The 14,803-nt window shown below is 38.2% G+C and overlaps 1 protein-coding gene across 1 annotated transcript in view; it reads right to left on the bottom strand.

Moving 5' to 3' along the window:
• The window catches only part of FMN2 (formin 2), a 405,197-nt gene that overhangs the window by 105,559 nt on the left and 284,835 nt on the right, over positions 1-14,803 (bottom strand).

Raw genomic sequence — 14,803 nt, 5'->3', positions numbered from 1 at the left:
ATGCTGGGATTACAGGTGTGAGCCACCACGCCCGGCTGACCTTTCTCATAAGTTAACGTGGTTTAGCAATGTTTCACTTAGATTTTATTCATGCACAGCAGAGAGGGGTAATTACGCCAACGCCCTCCACTGTGTGACACATCTCTGCCTCACAAGTGTTGCTTATCTTCAGAGTAGACTCAGGGCCATAGACAACCTACAACAAACACACTCAACTCTTATTTCCCTAATGATCCAAATGCCCAAGTAACATGTAGTCAGAACATGCGTCAAGCAGAAAATTAATAAACTGACAGATTTTAGACATTAACCAGAAAACATCATAATTTTAAATGGTGCAATTTAATATCTTCTGACTATTTACTTCTGAATCAACACATTGGTATTTCTTAGGTAACCATACAAATGGACCCTTGGGTTTTATTATAACAGAACTGCTTTAACAAAATTTAAAATTTTTAAAGTGCTAGTCTTGAACTCGGCTGACTTTTCTTCAAAAAAACTGGAAGATTCACGTCAGTCACTAAAGAATGTAATTGAGGTTCAGCTACAAGAACATAAGCATTTGGTCAGGATTTTTCATCATGGCAGAACCTATCCAAGTACCCAGAACCTAAGGAAGTTTCGAGAGCTTAGACTTCACCATGAAAATATATGCAATTAATTTTGTATTATCTAACATGAAGGGCAAATAAGGTATATTTAAAAAATACACTTTAGGTCAGGGGCAGTGGCTCACGACTGTAATCTCAACACTTTGGAAGGCCAAGGCGGGAGTATCACTTGAGGTCAGAAGTTCAAGAACAGTTTGGCCAACATGGTGAAACCTCGTCTCCGCCAAAAAAAAAAAAAAAAAAAAATTAGCTGGGCATGGTGGCATGTGCCTGTAATCCCAGCTACTCAGGAAGCTGAGGCAGGAGAATCGCTTGAACCCAGGAGGTGGAGGTTGCAGTGAGTCGAGATCCCGCCGCTGTATTCCAGCCTGGGCAGTAGAGCAAGACTCCTTCTCCCAAAAATAAATAAATAAATAAATAAATAAATATACATTTTAGATCTTTTATGCAGTTTAAAATATATTAGCTCTATATTTTAAACATACATAAACTGTAATGAGTAGTCACACACTTTAACAATTTATTATACTAACGTGATTCAATCTTTTCCAGAAGACTGAAGGTTACTATCAGGTTGTTGGTGATTATACGGTAACAGAATGGCAGTGATGAGGAAAAGTGAGACCTGTTAGGAAACGGTCAGCCTAAGGAAAAACAGTGATGATTTGGGGCTGAGATAGGTTGATGCAATGGGATTAGAGTGGAGTGGACACATGTGAGTAAAGCCGTAGGACTTAACAACGATGAGGTAAGGAAAGCAAGGACAGCAAAGGCATAGGAGAAAAGGAGGCATCAAGAAAAAGGCTAATACTGCTTTCGACCCAGCAGCTCAACGTTTCGGACAGTACAGTACCAAATGTTAACTGTGAAACCTACACACATGTTTTTACTATAATCTTTTGCTTTTGAAAGCAATGTTTTAGAAAGAAGGTTGGTAAGTAGAGAAATGAGCAAATACGTTTGGGTGCATTTTTATAGTGAAATACTATGAAGTCATTTTACTAATGTACAATTATTTTAAATATATTTTAATTGAAAAAAACAAGATAGACTTCTAATTTCAACAATACTATAGGTATCAAAAAGCTTCAGAACAAAGAACACAAAAAAGCTGGGGTAAAGTAATATTGAATGCATGGCTGAGTTGGAGAGAAAATAAGGAAAATTCTCTGAGGCCATAAAAACAAACAGGAGCAGGATTCCAAAGAGGTGTAAGCCAGCACTTCCTCGGGGCATCACTAAACCCGGCAACCTAGAACTTTAGTTTTAAGGGCCATATGGGAAAATTCTGAACAGGCCTCGAATCGTCCTACATAACCACACAGGCATCTTAAAACAAGAAATTGAAAAGAATCACCCCACTAAATTAGGCATTAAGGAAATGCATCCACCTCACCAGTGGCTCTGGGGGAAGGGGAAACCCTGTCACATAAGAATGCCTTACCCGTCATGTGCAACCACACTGCATTAGGCCCCAAACGCCCAATGTGTGATCCTAACATGCAAGGCAAGGATTTATTTTAAAATGGTTTTGGTTGGTAGTGCCTGCTGATGATTAGCCAAAACAAACATATGGAGAAACAGAAAAACATAAAAGATCCTGAGGGAAAATTTAGATTAGAAACAAAGCAACAAAAATTGGACCCAAGTAGAGTTGTCAATGCAACAAGGGAATAGAGAAATCAGAGGCCTCCAGGCGGTGAAAGGAATTTACTTTGAACCCAGAATTTTATAATTAGCAAATCTGTCACTAAAAAACAGGCTTGATATAAAGATATGTTCACACAGACAAAATCAGAATTTACAATCCGGAGTTCACACCCAAGCAACTTTTCAAGGGTGTACTTGAGAAAGAAGAAAAATAATCTTAGAAGGCGGTATAATATGAAGGAATCGTGAGCAAAGACAATGGTATTGGTTACATTTAAACCAAAAATGAATATATAAAATAATAATTCTATATTTTAGGGGTAACAGACAATATAAAATGAAACTAAAACAATGGAAAGGAATGGCATTTAAGTGGTAAGATTAGCATTAAAACATGCTAAGAATTTGTTTAGAGGGAAGTAAAAACAGCAACTTTAGACTTTGTTAAATAATTGTGTTAACAGAAAAATATTGCTTGTTCTCACTTATATGTGAAATCTCAACTAAAAACAAAACCCAAAACTTGCATACCTAGAAACAAAAAGTACAAATGGCAGGAGGTTGAGGGAAGTGGGGAGATGGAGGTGAAAGGGTATAAAATCGTAGCTATGTAGCGTAAATATGTCCAGAGATCTATTCAGCAGTACGCAGGGTGCGCATGCGTGCACACACGGTACCCATGTGAAATGATAAAATATGTTAATTTGCTTGATGAATCACTTTACTCCGTGTGTGTATACATATATATAAACATTGTGTTGTATACTTTATGCAATAAAAAGAACTATATCAGTATATCAGAGGTAGGCACTAAAACAATAAAGATATAGAATATCACTTGAAAGTAGTAGGGGGGAAAATGAAATGATACAAAACCTCCAATCAATTTGTGTTAATTTGTTTACAAAGATGGCCAAAATATTTATTTCGACTCCTCTAATTACGCCCCTTTGTGAAATGACATTCCTACTCTTTCTGTCCATATTACACTGAAGGTACAACACAGTGCAAAATGACCAGAAAAAAGGAAGAAAAAAGAAACTAGGAAGCAAATACATACATACATACATACATACATACATAAAACTGTCATTATTCACAGTGATATCTCCAGAAAAAAAATTTTTAAATCTCAAATTGTTAAATTAATAAGAGAGTTTAACAAGTTTGTAAGATGTAAGCTATTTGAATTTTACATATCTTCAAAAACAGTAAATGCAGTTCACAAAATATAAACCAAAATGAGGTCTTTAGGAATATTTCTACAAAAACATATGGAAATCTTAAAGAAATTTTAAGCTTTTTAGGCAGATATTAAAGGAAACATAAATAAATGCTAGTCTGTACCATGTTCATAGATAGGTACAAAATCGCAGCTATGTAGCGTAAATATGTCCAGAGATCTATTCAGCAGTATGCAGGGTGTGCACGCGTGCACACACGGTACCTATGTGAAATGATAAAATATGTTAATTTGCTTGACGAATCATTTTACTCCGTGTGTGTATAGATCAGTTCTACTCAGTCTGATCTATAGCCTATGTAACTGTGTCAGAATCCTAATAGATTTTTTTGGTGGAACTTAACAACTTAATTATTAAATTATATAGCAGAATAAATTACCAAGAGAAGCATAAATCTAAAGAAGGTGGGAATCTAGCCTTTTCACAGTTCAAGACTTATTAGAAGTTTACAGTAAATAGGATAGTAACAGGTTTTGATATAAGGATAAATAATGGAAATAGGCTAATGCAATAGTATAGGGAAAACCCAAGAAAGCCTCATACATATATGGAAAGTTCCTACATGATAGAAATGGTACAGTATATTACAGAGAAAATGGCTTATTCCTTACACGGCACTAAACAACTAAAACAGCAATATCCATATGACATAAAATTAAATGTGATTCCTATTGCAGACCATAGATAAAAATGAATTTCAAATAGACAGAAGGATTAAATGTGAAAGCAAAACTATAAAATTTCTTGGGAAAATAAAGAACATTATCTTTACAAACTTATAGAAGGAAAGGATTTCCATTTTTTTTTTTTTTTTGGAGATGGAGTCTCGCTCTGTTGCCCAGGCTAGAGTACAGTGGCGTGACCTCCGCTCACTGCAAACTCTGCCTCCTGGGTTCACGCCATTCTCCTGCCTCAGCCTCCCAAGTAGCCGGGACTACAGGTGCCCGCCACCATGCCCAGCTTATTTTTTGTATTTTTAGTAGAGACGGGGGTTTCACCGTGTCAGCCAGGATGGTCTCGATCTCCTGACCTCGTGATTCACCCACCTCAGCTTCCCAAAGTGCTGGGATTACAGGCGTGAACCACCACACCCGACCAGATTTCTTAAATAAAGCAAAAATTATGCACCATCAAGAAAAACGTTGCTAGATATCACTACATAGAAAAAAAGAACTTTTTAAAATCAATAGTCAGTAAAAGAAAAATGAAAAGACAAGCTCCAAAGTGGGAGGGGGACTTGGGAAAATTTATCTGACCACATTTTAATGTCCTAAATATATAAAGATGTCCTCATAACTTAATAAGTAAAAGACAAGTTATTAAAAAACAGCCAAAAGACTCACAAAGGCATTACAGAGAAACGGAAACAACTATAAATGTGTGAAAACAAATGATTTCTCAAAAATCATCAAGAAAATGCAGATGAAAACCTCCATGAAGTACCATTTTAAGGAGTCAATTGGGTCAAAAACAACTAAAAAACATAAAATCAAAGAACTCAGTGCTGGTAAAGATTGAACACAATTGGAACTCTGCTGATAGAAGTGCAGATGAGAACTCATCATTTTTAAAACACTTTGGTTTACCTCCGAGGCTGAAGATTCACATGTCCCCTGCCTCAGCAGACCTCCTAGGTTTGCAACACAAAAAGGGAGTATGGATGTGGATCAGGAATTGTGAACACAAATGTTCATATAAGTAGTTTCCATAATCAATAAAAAAGAGATAGAGGGCCAGTCTTGGTGGCTCATGCCTGTAATCCCAGCACTTTGGCAGGTCGAGGCGGGCAGATCACCTGAGGTGGGGAGTTCGAGACCAGCCTGACCAACATGGAGAAACCCCCTCTCTACTAAAAACACAAAATTAGCCAGATGTGGTGGCGCATGCCTGTAATCCCAGCTACTTGGGAAGCCGAGGTGGGAGAATCGCTTTAAACAGGGAGGCAGAGGTTGCGGCGAGCCGAGATCGCGCCATTGTACTCTAGCCTGGGCAACAAGAGCAAAATTCCGTCTCAAAGGAAAAAAAAAGGGATAGAATAGGATAGATGATCTGTGCTATTATAGTCCTAAAATAGAGTTAAAATTAATGAGATAGAACCACATGCAAAAACATGAAAGAATTTCAAAAACCATGCTCAGTGGAGAAAAAACTAAGTTGCAGCAGATTACGCTTATATTTCCAGTCACACAAAGTTCCTAAAATTATAAACAATACATTGGTTATGATTTACATTTTTGGCAGAACTATAAAGAATAAACACTGGAATGATAAATAGAAAATTCAGGATAGTGGTCATCTCTGAAGGGGACACAGGTATAAGACTGGGGAAAGATAAACGGAAGAGCTGACTGACAGATATGGATCATATTCTATTCTGTGCGCTGGGTGTATATGGCTATTGGGATAAATCTTTATATCTCATTTAGGTTATAAGATATACATACACATCTATAATACAAGCTTGTTTTTGTTATATAAATTAGCATGTTTGCAGCTGAGGTTTTACAAGGTAACACTCCGCCTTCTTGTTTCAGCTCTTACACTGTGAAAAGTGTCCTTGTCACCATTTATTTTGTGCCACATTTTCCACATCTTTGTGGGATTTTTGGTAATTTCACTATTCTAAATGGCCCCCAAGCAGAGTGCTCAACTGCTATCTAGCGTTCCTATGTGCAAGATGGCTGTGATGTACCTTATGGAGAAATACATGTGTTAAGTAAAGTTCATTAAGGCACGAGTAACAGTGTTTCTAGCCAAGAGTTCAACATTAATGAATGAACAATATATATTAGATAAGCTGTCATTAAACATAAACACACATAAGACAAAGTTATGAGTGAATCAGTTGACAAGAATATGACCATAGGCTTGAAGGCACCTAACCTTGTATTTCCCTATAGGAGCAATGGTTCTGTATTCACTAAATCAGTGTTCAGAGTGACTCTATAAAACCTGACTACAGAAAATGAAGAGAATTGGCTGCCTCATAAAAATAGTGTAAGAATAACAAAATGTTATATTTTTGTGTTCAACATAAAATGAATATAGTACAAGATTTTATAAGTATGGGTGCATCTAAAATATATACACATGCATATATGTTATCTCTATATTATAGAAAATATAAAACAAAGAAATATAAAATATTTCATAATGGAAATGGAAAGACAAAAGGCAGAAAGACATATAGAGCATGTAACCACTAGTAAAAACTAAATAAATACAAATATGTGTGTGTATATATGTATGTATGTGTGTGTGTATATATACACATAGGTATATACACACATATATACATATATACACACATATACATATATACACATATATACATATATACACATATATACATATACAGCAACGCTGCTACTCATGCCACACACATATATATCTACACACACATACATATGTATGTGTATATATACCACTATGAGTATATCTATACATACATATGTATGTGTGTGTAGATATATACGTGTGTGTGTATGTATGTATGTGCATATATATATATACTTATAGTGGTATATATACACATACGTGTGTGTGTGTATGTATATATATATATGCACACACATGCTTATCCATGCAAATTATCTCTGGAAGGCTAGAAATGAAATACAACATTGGTTAAAATAGAGGATAGTAATAGTGAGAAGACTTACATTCCATTATGGTCCTGTATTTTATAAGATACATGCACTATTTAAATATTCCCATCACTCATTCACAGAGAAATGAAGAATGAGGCCCAGCTTTCTGTCTTAGACAATCACATGGGTGGTAGCACTATTTCCAATGTTACAGAACACAAGCGGGGCAGAAGAACTGAGACGCTTGTGTTGAATGGACAGTCATTCCTTCATTCATTCATCGGTGAAGTAAATCTTGGGAGTCTGTGACGTACTAGGTGCGGAAGACACAGCATGGAACACATTGTGGAGATATGTAGTGTGAGGTGCCGGTGGGAGCATCCGAGTGGAAATATGCAGGAGGTGGTGGTTAGGGACTCCCATATGGAATCGATTCCCCATCACTCCTCAGAGGCTCTTCGATCAAGTCTCATCTACGGTTGTATAATGAATGATTGTGGCTGCTGGAAATCTAACCCTCAGAAAGAACTGGTGATATAAACTATTTTTCTTTCTAGAAGAATCACTTCAAATTCATGCTTCTCAAATGTTAAGAGTGGCAGGAAAGGTACCTTTAAAATGGAATCATCATTTGTCACCACAACAGGGGAAAGAGCTTTGTCCGTCTGGTTCATGGTGTCTGCACGAATGTTTCACTAATACAAAAGTGTATTCACTTGGCAGTCCAGTTATTAGTGACTTTTGAGTTTAATTGATTATCTTACATGGGATTTCATCTGTATTTATGGTTTCTAACACCTGACACCACAAAACTGCCCTATCTGGGTCTCTTACTATATTACAATGATTTTTAAATTAAAATACTGCTCCAGCCTCCTTTAAAAGATCTTGATTCCAGCATGACTTTGCCATCTATTGTATTTCAGTCAAGTAATGAGCCTTCTGAGAATTTGTTTCTTCGTCATAAAATGAGGATAATAATGGCTGCTCGGACTGACCTAAAGAGTCATGAAACTAAAATTGCATGGAGTATAAATGGCTTTGCTTCATTCTTCAGCACAGCAGAAATAGTATTAAGGCTTAATAATTGTTATCCTACGACCTTTTTTTCCTCCCCACCCGCACACCAGAGATTTACTGAATCCCCCACTTTCCCTTAAAGCACAATTACCCACCCAAAGTGGCAGAGGCAGGGGACTCTCCCAGGCTTGCTCTTGCAGCCTGGGCCAGCATGACCAGCATGGGGACACCTGAGCCATGAGGCAGGAGGCGGGCTGGGGGGCACAGGGGACGCAGGGGTGGGGGACAAGGTAGTACAAGGGCAGAGCCTCTGGCTGGAAGTTCTGAACCCCCAGTATAAAGGGAAAGGAGAAAAAGAGTGGGGGATATGTAGAGCTGGCAGGACCCCGAGAGCTTCACAGGCAGGTGGGGGAGTATACACAGAATGAAAAGAGGGTAAAACCAGCCCTTAGGATGCAGCGTCTGTCCTGGGTCTCAGGGAACACTTGCACAGGCGTGCACACGAGACAAGAAGTTCCTGCTGAAAGGGGCAGGAGCCAGAGACCTGCCCTCATTCAAGCTTAAAACTGGGAGGGGCTAAGCAAGGGCTCAGACCCAAGTCCTGCCATTTACCAGCAGGGCAAGTGTTTTGGTTTTTCTCCAAAAGGGAAATTTAAAAATCTACAGAAAATCACACCAAAATTTAAATATCGATAACAAATCACACCAAATTCATAATGGTAAAAGTGGTTTGCTTAAAAGACAATCATGCTTCTTTTTCAACATTAAATGGTCAATGAAGGAAGATTATACCAAAAAATCAAACATACCTGTTTTCATTACTGGAAAAAGTGTCTTCATCATATTTTCAGAAAAAGACAGAAGTACAACATGAAACATGCTCCCCCTGCGTAGAGAGTACTGCTCCATATTCCTTTCTGAGAAAGATCCTCACTTCTGCTAGGCTTTTCAGTCTTTGGCACAGTTAACAGCCACTGCTTTCACCATCTCTTTGTTCTCAAGTATAGCATTACCAATACTAGAGACTGTATATTTAAGAGCTGGGGTTTCAACATTCTTTTAATTATAAGCATGTGATTACAGATTTATGCATTTTCATTGTGGTTCTGTTCCCCTAGTTCAGCCACAATTTACCATGCTTAGTTTAAAGAAGAAATGTTTGGGAAAAGGCAGGGGTAGAAGTATGAAGAGCAAGGTCAGTGAAAAATCCTATTAGCTATTTTTGATTTATAAAACCACGGTAGGGACTTTATGTAATAGCATGGAGAGAACCCCCGACTCCTTTTAAAAAAAAATTGCCATTTGTCCAAAAAACAGTTGAGCTTAAGTTTTAAGATATACACTTATCAAAATGTACCATATGATTAAAAAGGCACTGAAGGCCAACAAAGGAGACCCAGGCTTGTATTTCTCTCCCAGAGATTTCAGCATGAGCAGATCCATACATAAAGGTCATCCATTCCATCTAAGGTTCTTTATAGTTCAGCGATAACATGGTTTTTGTGTGTATACTTTGTCGAAAATACAAATTAGATTCAAAAATAAAGAGAGAGAAAAAAGGAAGGAGTGTGCTGAGTTCTGAGAGATATATTACAAAACATGAGTCCCCAGTGATCACATTTATTTCATCTTTCTGTATCCCACATTTTCTGCTATTAAAAAAAAAAGAAAATTTTAACACCAAACTGCAAATAAATGCTGAATGACCATCTGGAGATTAAGAATTAGTTGTCTTCATCTCACATGCACAAAAACAAAACCATCACATATGTTGGTTTTGTGACAGAAAAATCCTATGTCACATATGGTTTCTTGTCACATATGTGACAGAAAATAGAGATAAGCTAAGTTACAGTAACTCTGATTAAAGAGTTCGGTCCAACACGTATGCATCAGTTATAGTTGTCCCGCAGTAAGATCTGTGCACTCCAGTTCTTTGCTTCTATGTTAAAAGCTCAGAAAATCAGTGTCTGCTCATGCCAATCCAAGAAACATGTTCCGTCCACTGACCTCCACCTTCATATCCACAAGCCTAGATGTTGTTCAGTCCTCATTTACTCAGTGCATTTGAACATGTGCTACTATGAATATTTGCATTTGCTCTTTTCTGAAACTCTTCCCGATTCTGACTTCCGTAACAAAAGAATCTGTCAATTTTCTTCCTATTACCTCACTACTAACCTGGTTTTCCTCTGTCCATCCTAAAAATGTTATTCTCCTCCAGCACACTATCCCTGGATCTATTTTTTCTTATCCTCCTAGGTGACCACATCCATGCAAGAATAACCTTGCTTAAGATGCCCAGTCCTCAATCTCAGATCTCTATGCCAAGTCTAGCTCATATATGCAACTGTCCACTGGGGATGCCCACTTGCATGTTTACATATGGGTAACCATGCCAACCATTCAAATCTTTCCCTCCATGCGTGTTCTCTATCTCAGTGATTAGTACCCCCACTCACCCAGATACTCAAACCTAAAATCTAGACACCTACCCATCATCTCCTTGTCCGTTTGGTTCTATCTTTTTATTATCCCTCACAGCTATTCTGTCTTCAGCACCATCACTGCTCTTCTCTCTTCAGCACCATCACCACTTCCTTAGTCCAAGGCCTTCTCATTGCTTTACCAGCGTACCATAACGATCTTAAAAGTGGTCTCCTGCTTCCAAGTCTGATCTGCCCCCACTGATCCCTTGATCAATGGGAAACTGTTGCTCCCCAAGAGCAACGTCTGCTCCCCAAGACTTCTGGATGAAGCCTAAGTCCCTCAGCCAGGAATATATGTTCAGCCTCATCACACTCTACTCCCTCCCACAACGCAACTACCAACTTGCTTGTGTCCATTTCTTTGTGTTGTATTTTTTTCCTTCTGTAGTTTACACTCTCTCACCCTCCAATCATTCCTCTAATAATCAAGTATTACAGTCACTAAAAAGACTTGTCCTCTCCACAGGTGTATATTTAGCACCCCTCTTATAGTTTCACGCTCTGTAAGATGGAGTACATCTGAGTGCTGTTGAAGGAATCAAGCCCAGAAGGAAAACATACAACTGCAGTTGAGAGAGAAAGGGGAGGTAACTCTAGGAGTGGATTCCTGGATAAAAATAGGAGTATCAGGTCCAGAGCATGTGGGTAAGGATCTGCCTTTAATGAGAGCAGGACTTTCCTTCTCTTGTAGTGAAAGATGCACAGAAAGTACAGATTCAGATGCTGTTGGTTTGCAGAATGTGATGGTGGGTAGGTGTGGGAGCTTCTGTATAATCACGTAACTGTTTCTCATTGGGGTTTAAGGTGAGGTTATCATTAGAGACATAGGTAAATGGAATAGGAAGATTGTGAAGATTTGGGAAGGGATGATATAAACGAATCTCAGAAATAGAGAAAGCTCAATTTGCAAGGGAAATCTAGTAACACTGTCGAGAAAAATATGAGTTCTGTCAGTGGGTTCATGAATTTAAAGTGACAACTAGTCAGTGTCCTTGTAAGGACCTTCCTACAAACAAAAATGATCAGCTGCTCAATACTGTGGTGCAAATATGGAGAAGGCAAAGAGATGAGCTTAATGAGGGTTGCTGGACCTATGCCCGTGAGCAAGACAGCGTACACTGTACTGCGCATTGTTCTGGGTATGGGGTTACAGCAAGAAGCAAAGCAAAATTGCCTTCTTAATGAAGCTTATACTATCGAGGGACAACTAAATGATGCAGTTGCAGACAGTGATAAGTGTTATGAAGAACATAAAGCTGGGTGGTGGTCAGAACAATTTTTGAGTGAGTATATTCTCAATTCTCCTAAGGAGAGTACAAATCTAGCACCTTTACAAACAATGAATGCCTTACAACAGTAGGGCTACATTCTCTAAATCTACCTCTTTTAGGGCAGAGGTGAGAGATGTTCCCAGTGAGGAGGTGTTTAAACACAGACCATGAAATCTTGGCTTCAGTAGAACTAGGAAGATAGAGAGGGAAAATTGAATGGGTTGCAGGGCTAGATGAATTCCGTAAGACTCTTAGAGTGTGGGATCACCGACCACGCAATAGCTGAATTACAGGGATAAGAGATGTTTCTGTTATACAGAGGCAGCTAATGCAATACAGACACTTGGGCAGTATCGGGCATAGTTTCTTGAATTGCTCAAGAGATTTTAGATTTTGAGGATGAGGCACATTAAAAAACACTTTGCTTGTATATACAAAAATATAATCATACCCATATAAATGAATCTAAGCACAGAGGCTGATGTAAGAATACTATTATTGATGGAAGCCTAGTTATAAGCAAAGATTTGGCATTTGTTTGTGCTAAGATGGTATTTTCTTTAGCTTATAATTTTAATTTTAGAATCATGTCCTGACCCCTTAAACTAGAAGAAACATGAGGGCAAAGGAATTGGCTACATCCTTAAAAATTTACCTTTATTTTAAATTTTTGAGACAGAGTCTTGCTCTGTCTCCCAGGTTGGAGTGCAGTGGCATAATCTCAGCTCACTGCAATCTCTGCCTCCCAGGTTCAAGTGATTCTCATGCCTTCGCCTCCTGAGTAGCTGGGAATACAGGTGTGCACCACCATACCCAGCTAACTTTTGTATTTTTAGTAGAGATGGGGTTTCAGGCTGGTCTCAAACTCCTGGCCTCATGTGATCCGTGCACCTCAGCCTCCCAACGTGCTGGGATTATGGGAGTGAGTCACTGGGCCTGGCCTTAAAAATTTATTTGAAGGGAAGTAATACGGTTAGGCTTTGTGTCCCCACTCAAATCTCATCTTGAACTGTAATACCTATAATCCACATGTCATGGGAGAGATGAGGTGGAGGTAATTGAATCATGGGGGCAGTTTCCCCATGCCGTTCTTATGATACGGAGCGAGTTCTCACGAGATCTAATGGTTTTTTCATAAGGGGCTCTTCCCTCTTCGCTCAGCACTTCTCCTGCCTGCCGCCTTGTAAAGAAGATGCCTTGCTTCCCCTTTGTCTTCTGCCATGATTGTAAGTTTCCTGAGGCCTCCCCAGACTTGCTGAACCGTGAGTCAATTAAACATCTTTTCTTTATAAATTACCCAGTCTCGGGCAGTTCTTTATAGCAGTATGAAAATGGACTAGAACAGGAAACATATTTGGAACTCCATTGTTTCCCTACATGTTATTGAAAACAGCTTTGAGAGTGACTATGCTTAAAGTGAGACTTTTATTCTTTCATATTATTAACACACTTATCTACACACATTTGATGTACACAGGTTTTTTTTCAAAAAAATTTCTGTTGTTGTTTATGTTGTTGTTATCACCTGTCTTCCAGGTAATGCAGAATGTAAGGTCCATTAAGACACATACATTTTCTCATTCACTGCTGTAAATCATACCCAACAGAATAGCTGGGCATATTGAAAGCATTAAAATAATTTTTAAATGAACACAGAAGAGCAGATGCAGAGAAGAAACAAAAAGGCAACTGAAAGTGGTGGAAGGGGTGCCATGAAGACTCATCTTGTTTAACTTAACAGCAAAAAGGTGAAGCATTTCCTACTTCTAAGAATACAGTATATAGGTTAGTATCCTTACAACATTGTTTTCATTTAACATGGAGAAGTATAAAAAAGAGTTAATATCTGAGTTTCGTAATAAGGAGGTTAAAAGATCTTCCTGGCTGGGCACGGTGGCCCATGCCTGTAATCCTAGCACTCTGGGAGGTCAAGGTGGGTGGATCACAAGGTCAGGAGTTCAAGAACAGCCTGGCCAACATAGTGAAATCCTAAAAATACAAAAATTAGCCGAGCATGGTGGCAGGTGCCTGTAATTGCAGCTACTTGGGAGGCTGAGGCAGGAGAATCACTTGAACCTGGGAGGTGGAGGTTGCAGTGAGCTGAGATTGCACCACTACATACCAGTCCAGTGACAGTACAAGACTCCGTCTCAGAAAAAAAAAAAAAAAAAAAAGAAAGGTTGTTAAAATCCAAAGAGATACTTACTTACACATTTAGTATGACTGGGCAATCCCATCTTTCCTACCAGGGAACCACTAGACAAATCCTAAACACCTCTAACTGCCTTTCAAATCATTATAAATGACTACCAGAGATATGATATTTGGCTGACAGTCTGTATTTTGAAAGCACATGTGTTGCAAAATATAATTTCACTATTCGGTATGGAAAACACCAGTCTCAATGCCTGGTCTATAAATTGTGGATTCGAAAGATTATATAATAAATCACATATAATGTGGCCAAGAATATGAGTGACACTTGTTTACATTTTGGATGTGAAATCCAGTGAATAGATTGATTGTTTTTTTGAATAAATCCTAGGATTAAGGATTCCTTTCTTCTTATACGACAAAAATGAATATTCTATGCTTTTACCCATATTATTTCCTGTTACATTTTTAAAAAATGTGCTACATACTCTTGACTCCACAAACCCACTAGATGGAAAAAGCACGATTCACTTTTATTCACTACTAAGAAAAAAGCACGATTCACTTTTATTCACTACTAAGAGTGGAATGAGTTTACAAAATGTTCCCTAATATTTACTACAGGACTAACGATTTCAGTCAAAGGATCCTTTAAGAATCAATGAATAGATTTTCCACTCTAAGTTATGAAGACCACGGAATTGGAAAATGACATTCACCTTGATTTATGAGTTTCACCAGAGTTGTGTTTCAATCTTCACAATTATCTTA

The sequence above is a fragment of the Macaca thibetana genome, chromosome 1, assembly GCF_024542745.1.
Source record: "Macaca thibetana thibetana isolate TM-01 chromosome 1, ASM2454274v1, whole genome shotgun sequence".
NCBI classification, from domain to species: Eukaryota; Metazoa; Chordata; class Mammalia; order Primates; family Cercopithecidae; genus Macaca; species Macaca thibetana.
Note: the sequence above shows the minus strand (reverse complement) of the source record. Positions and strands in the feature narration are given on the sequence as shown.